This window comes from Lonchura striata, chromosome 7, assembly GCF_050655825.1.
Source record: "Lonchura striata isolate lonStrDom1 chromosome 7, ASM5065582v1, whole genome shotgun sequence".
Lineage (NCBI taxonomy): Eukaryota > Metazoa > Chordata > Aves > Passeriformes > Estrildidae > Lonchura > Lonchura striata.
In genome coordinates this window covers 13,911,117-13,918,224 of record NC_140709.1, presented here as the reverse complement: position 1 = coordinate 13,918,224, position 7,108 = coordinate 13,911,117, and positions in this window count along the sequence as shown.

Genomic DNA, 7,108 nt, shown 5'->3' with positions numbered 1-7,108 from the left:
GAATATCAGCTTGCCTGCTTTCCTTTGAAGTGCTTCTCTTTGTGATACATTCATTTCAAAGAATGGTACTTGGTAATTTCTTCTGAGAACATTTTTGAAAGAGTGTAGTTAACATTTCCAATTACATCTTGAAGGCTTGGCACAAAGAGGGATGAGGAAGGTCTTGAAAATGGGGAAATGAATAAATAATTTAGGATGCTCTTCCTCCTCTCCACTCTCTGCCCTCCCTGCATCCCTCCCCCCATTTAACTTGTGAACAATCTGATCTGCTGAAGTTATTAGCAGGCTTTATTTAGTAACTGTGATCATCAGTTAACAGGTTCTGAACATAATAAGCCTACTCAGGAATGAGAATCCAGTGTTTGGTACTTAATATCTAAATGAGCTCTCAGATGCATGTATATCTCAGCTGAACAGAATAGTTTTAAGCAAGTGATAAGAGTGAGCAGGAAAGACATTCACTGCTATCATAATCAAGCACTTCATAATGTAATTAATTAGATAAAGCTATAATGCACCACAGACAAATACTGGTGTTGAATAAGTATTCACATGCTGTTCCTTCAGACACAAAGCTGGGTATTGTATTTTGCTATGCTGTCATTCAAGGCCCTTGTAATCTATGTAATTGATTCCTGGATTTCATTAGCCAATGCAATATGCTGTGAAAGGGCAAATGTATTTATGGGTTATCTAATCTACGACAGGAGAAGAAGAGGGAAGACATGAGAGAAATCTTAAAATATGTAAGAAACAGCTGCCAGAAAGGAAGGAATAATTTGTTCCCTTCCGTTCCCACTTAGAAAAAGACATACTGAGTTTAAATTTCAACAAGGAAGATTTGTTTTAGATATCTGGGAAACAGATTTGTCAGAGAACGGAGACTGACTTAAGGGTCTTGTTGAGTCTGTGCAGCTCTGGAGTCTTCATCTGCATAACCAGTCCTTGTCAGAAATGGCTCAAATAGTAGCCCATCCTGCCCATCCTGACAAAATGAAGAACTATAGAACTCCTGAAGGACTCTGCCAATGAAATTTTCTCCTCTAAATTTTTTCTGGTACAACATATTACACTTCTCTTTTAGTCTCCATCTCCTCATTCCAGCAGGATATTACTGAAATTACAGAAAATGTGCAATGAACGCAGAACATGTATTCTCCACTCATCTCACCTCTGGGAGAATAACATTTTCTAGCATTGCAAGTTTCAATTTGAGGTGAGCCTCAGTTCCCATGTGTGATTTGCACTTATAGCAAACACATGGGGGCTATGGTGGAGTGAGAGTCTTCCAGTCTCAGCTGTCCAGGAGAACTGAACCTTTAGTGGCATGTTGCTCAAATGACAAGCTTTACAAAGTTCTAAAAGAATCTCACTTTTAACAAGAGCACTAAAAGCTCCTTTTTGAAGCATGCCTTAAACAAAGCTCTCAGCAAGAATGTGTGTCTGAATGGGCACTGTGAAACCTGCAATCTGAAGAAGCCTCAATAAAAAATCAAATCCTTTCTGGCACGGTTTTCTGCACTGGCATGTGTTTATTCTCTCTAGGAGGTCTTCTCTTTAGCATTCCGTGTCTGGAATGTAAAAGGAGAAAGAATTTCCTTTTCTAAAGTGAAGGAAGTTTTCCTGGAAAGTTTTCTCTGAAATATCTCTTTAAGTCCTTAAAAGTTTTTGGATTTTCTTGGGTTTTCTTTTTGTTTTTGGTTTTTGATTGTTGGGGTTTTGTTGTTTTTTTGGTTTTTTTTTTTTTTTTTTTGGTTGGTTGGTTGTTTTTGTTGTTTGTTTGTTTGTTTGTTTGTTTGTTTCCCTTCTTAGAAGTATCTGCTTTCTTGAAAATCTCAGTCTTAAAGAATTTTGACAGTCCTTTGTGGAAGTTTGAGTATCCTTCATTTCCCTTTCATGACTGTTGCCACGGCTTCCCACTCAGATAATTTCTTCTGTGTTGTTTGTTACACCAGGATTCCCACAGCACATATGGGAAACTTGTAACTGAGACACTGAGGGTGAATCATGGCAAGCAGCAACCCTATGGAAGGCTGTGAGGATGAGAGAACAAAGCAAGGAGTGATTGCTGCACTCTGTGCTCTGGGCTGAAGGAGATGTCACAGGGAGAAGGAGCTGTCCATGTGTATTTGGAAGTGCTGGGTCTGATCAGTGCAACACTCCTGAACAATTTAAGACCTGGCTAATAGTTCTTCTTGGTGCACAAAGACCAAGTTAGCAAGGAATTTTTCAGTGCAGCTTTAACAGCAAATTGAGTTGGTGTTTGCCTAGGGGTGCTGTCTAACCTCCAGAACTGCCCTCAACATCATGGCATAAAGTGGACAAAACTCTCATGTTTTGAAATAACATTGTATGAGTGAAATAATGGATGCTAAATTTTGGGTTAGTTTAACAGAGAATGTTGACAAAAATTACTCCCAAATTGTTTTCTCATGAGGCACAATTTTTGACTGTCATCAATCCTGACAAGAACTACAAGGAAACCATTGCTATAATACCATGCCTGCATTGGCTGTGCTCAGAGCTATTTCATACAGGTCTCACAGACAGTTTAATAATTTTGTAATCAGAAAACATTTGCACTTGGCCACATATTTCCTGCAGGTACCCCCTCAGTCTTTGACAATTGAATCCGACATGCAGATTTCAGGCAACTGTAAGAAAATTGCTAGCTATCCAGAACTATTTCCAAAAATAAGAAAAATAAATACATGTACAACAGCTCTCACCTGGGACTCTCTGTCATTTTGGTTTTTGCATGCTCTCAAAATGTATTAGATAGCTTGCCTCTGTTTAGAACTTCTGCCTTCTATAAATATATTTTATAAACCTCAGGTCAGCAATTTGCTCTTTAATTGTCTCTTCAATTAAAAGTGCTGTAACATCACCAGGCTGGAGAGTGTCTCATGCAAAGGCTATTCTGGCTACTGACTTTGGTGAACAATGTGGTTTTTCCAGGGGTTAATAAAGCTGAACCTCCTTGTGTATCACTTAGGTACATCTACACTCTTGGCAACAGTCTTCTGTCACTTTTCATTTACTCCAGCATTGGTCCAGATGACACTAATGATGTTGAAAGTCAGCAGGATGCTGTTAATAAATGTGGTCCAGAGGCCTGGTATGTATGTGACCTTTATCTTTCAAATGACCTGTGTAAATTCAGTCCAGTCAATACACCTAGATAGATTGCTGTGTTTCCAGGGTTATGAAATTAGGTTAGAAAATTCCAGGACAAGAGAAATTGAGGAGATTGCCTGCCTGAAACTGGCCATAGCTGCAGTTTGTCTGTCAGGACTCACTGATGTGATGCTTGGATCCATCACACCTAAACATGAATGGATGAGGATGTATGTAGCTGCCTGCTGAAAATTAAAAATCTTAACTGTGTATTATCCCCTGTATCCTGGGCTTTATCTTTATGTGGTTGCTCAGAGTTTCATTAAAACAGGATACAGACACAAGCCTAGGAAAATCTCTGTCCTACTGAACTTGCAGGTGGGTGCCAGGCATGATGTCTGAAGGCATTTATGGCTGTACTATGAGATTACAAGTTTTGGCAGAACACCACTTGAAACAGCACCAATCTCAAGTCACCACTGAGAAACATATATTGCCTTCAAAAAACATATATGTGGTTGCCCTTTAGAAAAAATACTGATTATCTTCCTTGAATGCTATAAGAAAATGAGAAGAGAGAGCTGATGGTTGTCAGATCAAGAGTACTGGTAGCCTAATACAGAGCCCCCAAAAGGGTCAATTTTGGATGCTTAGCAAAAAACTAGTACAAGCCTGACAGCATGGATTCTTTCCTGGCTATGTGGTCTCTGCTGCTCTCCATCTCCTGGTGAACAATTCTGGGATAACTACTACATTTAAAGCTTGACAGCTACTCAGATCTGATTTAATTGTCAGTAACTTAAGACAATAACTAATTAACAAGATAAATTAACCTATATATGTTTTGTTTGAAATTTTAATACAATCAGGTCTTCTGATAAGATAGGTTGATGATGTAATTTTTAATGTTCATGTTAAAATGGTGCCACATTTACTTTCTGGAAACACTTGGGCAGCAGAGCATAGCTGGAGAAAAATGCTCATGAATAGCAAATATTAAGCTTGAATGCTTGAATATTCCCTGAAGACAGGTTCCAGGTTGTCTATTCCATTTTGTCATTTGCAGCTCCTTCTCTAGCTGTACACAATATAAATCAGCCAAAAGCAAAGGAGTCAGCAGTAAGAAAATTGAAATAGGCCTACACCAAAATTCACACTGCAGCACATCATTCACTAAATGATAAAAATACAAGAATAGAATCTGGAATGAAAATATACAGGAAAGAAAAACCTCATTTACAAATACAGTTTATAAACAACAAAACAAAGGGTTGCTTTTACTTTTTTATAACCATTTGTGTGTGATCAAAATGTTAGTATTCATTTTATTGCATTTGTGGAAAGATGACAAAATTAAATATTAGTACTACTAAAACAGTCAACATTGACTTGTCAAAAATCACCCTGCATGGTGTCAAAACTCCATATCCTTCCCAAAGGGCATTTAGCTCCCACCATTTCAGCAGGTCCATCCTCACCTGAGCAGTGAGTCTGCACATGCTACTTTGGCTGTTCCAACTCATGTGTACACACCCCCTCTCCAATTTTGCAAATACTTCTTTCATATTCTGCATTGCAAAGGTGGTTTTTAGATTTCCTGAGACAAAAGACTCATGCAAATAACTGATCACAAAACATGTGGTTGGCTAAATGTACCTCATTAAGGATCTTATGGGGCAGAAATTGAAGGAAATTATTGATCTATACACAGAGATCAATACAGAAACAGTTAAGAAGTCTGATTTAACTGTTCAAGCTTCAATCTCATCTTAAACATGAGGTCTGTCCTCTCAAGAACGTCTCAGATAAGCCTCACGTGTAACATCAGTCTCATGAGAGTTGTCTTCTCCATGCTAAGATACTTCATTCTAGTTGTCAAAAAATGTTGTATATAAAATGAAAAATATCAAATAATGTTTGATTAGTTAACCACCAGGATGGTAATGTTAAAAATACATGAAAATTTTAAAAGTATTCTGACAAAAATTTATTGTCCATCCCATCTGTTTCTATAATGTTAAATTTTGATGCTTTAATGTTACATACTCACTGCAGAAAATATGTCCTGTCAGAGGATAAGCCCACTTCTTACTTTTAAATATCCTTTGAGTCACACAAGCAACCAGTTATCAATTATGTTATTGTCTTTCCTCAGATGCAGATTAATAGGAGAAGAGCAATCATCCTTTCCCTAGTAATAAGCTGATCCTGTCAGAGAATATCAGTTAAAGGGAAAGAAGCAGAATAACAGTGAATGAAATTACTCAAAATTAGGTTAAAAAAGTGCAACTGATGCCAGGGAGATGTTAAATACACAGTATTTTCCTGATGAGTTTAAACAGCAAAGTGTATTTTCCCTCAGTAATGTAACAGAAATGGTAAACTAACAGCATTGATAATTTAAAATGTGACTCAGGATATAAGGGTATAACAAAATCTTTTAAAGACAAATTATAACAGTGCCCAATCATTAAGAAAGATCACATTGTTAAAAATAATTTTAAGCAATTACAGAGAAAAAGTAATTTAAGGGTGTCAGGTGAAATATTACTTAATTTCTTTAAACAAATTGACTATATAAACAAACCGTTTTTGAATTCCAGAAATGCTATAAATTTTATCATCTTAAGTTCACCCAAATTACTGCATTCCACCACTGGAATGGAAGATTAACAATATTATTACCATTCTAGTTAGTCTCCATTCAACCCCAAACTTTAATAGAAATAACCTGTAGGATTTGACTGAGTGTGATATTGCTAGAGAAGCCTTGAATTTAAACTGCCTGGATAAGGAAAATTGCAGTTTGTGAAGACAGTTTCAATAAAATGGAAATTTTGCTTCTATCCCATTTAGCTGTCAAAAGGCCACTTTTAATACTTTCATAAAGCTATTGCCTACAGAGCAAAGATAAAGACCTGGAACCCCCCCTGCAAAATTCCAAAGTAAATAACCAAACTACAGCAACTACAAAACTTATCCTGATATCCTGATTTCCTTTTTTCCTTTGGTTTTAGCTTAATTTTTGTGTGTGTGTGTTATTTCATTATGAGACTTTAAAATGTTTTAAAAAAGCTGACGATGATTTATTCTAATTGACAATTAAATTGCAGCAAGGTTATTAAACACATTCATTTTAGTTAAGATTTTAAACTGGGAAACAGCAGAGAAAAAGCAGAGTGACATAAATGAATGATAAGCAACTTCTAAAAATCTACTGTTGAAGTTGCAGAGAAACTAACATAAAAATAGATTAAAAATTATAATCAGAAGCTCTGGACAAAGATGAAATAAAGATTGGAGTTTTTACAAGATGAGGGAAAATATAATGTCTTCTTCCTAGCAAAAATGCTGCTTCTTGGAGTCACACTTGCAGAACATAATGATCATATACCCTGAGAATAATTTCACATTAAAGACACAACTGGCATTAACTTAGTGACTAGAAGAACTGGCTGAGACTTTTTGTTTGCTTTTTTTTCTCTGCAGCCCTACATAGGATACAATGCATTATCTGTATGCACTTTATCTGATCGAAGTACAGAAAGAATTAGCATCCAACACATAGTTCTGAAGATTTTAAGCCCAGAATACACTATATTCATCAAGTGACCTTGTATATGACACACAACAGGGTGTTCACACAGGTATTTGAATGAGCAGGGCTATTTTTTCTCATTATAGTGCTGCCTTTCACCCATGCTGATCCTGCACTGTGCACTACAGAAATCATAACACAGACACACCCAGACCTGGAAAGGTCTGAGAAGGATGCCAATATTCACTCAAAGTATGAGAAGTTTCTGGGTGTCAGATATTGACCCAGGTCATTGCCCCTTTACAGTGCTCCCTGAGGAGATTTCCTGTTTCTTCCTTCTTGCTGGAGACGGGGTGTCAGAGGAGATGGCAGTACTCTCATCTCTCTGTCGCTTCTCGGGATCACAGAATGCTTGAATAAAAACGTTCAGTACTCTAACACAAATCATTCCTC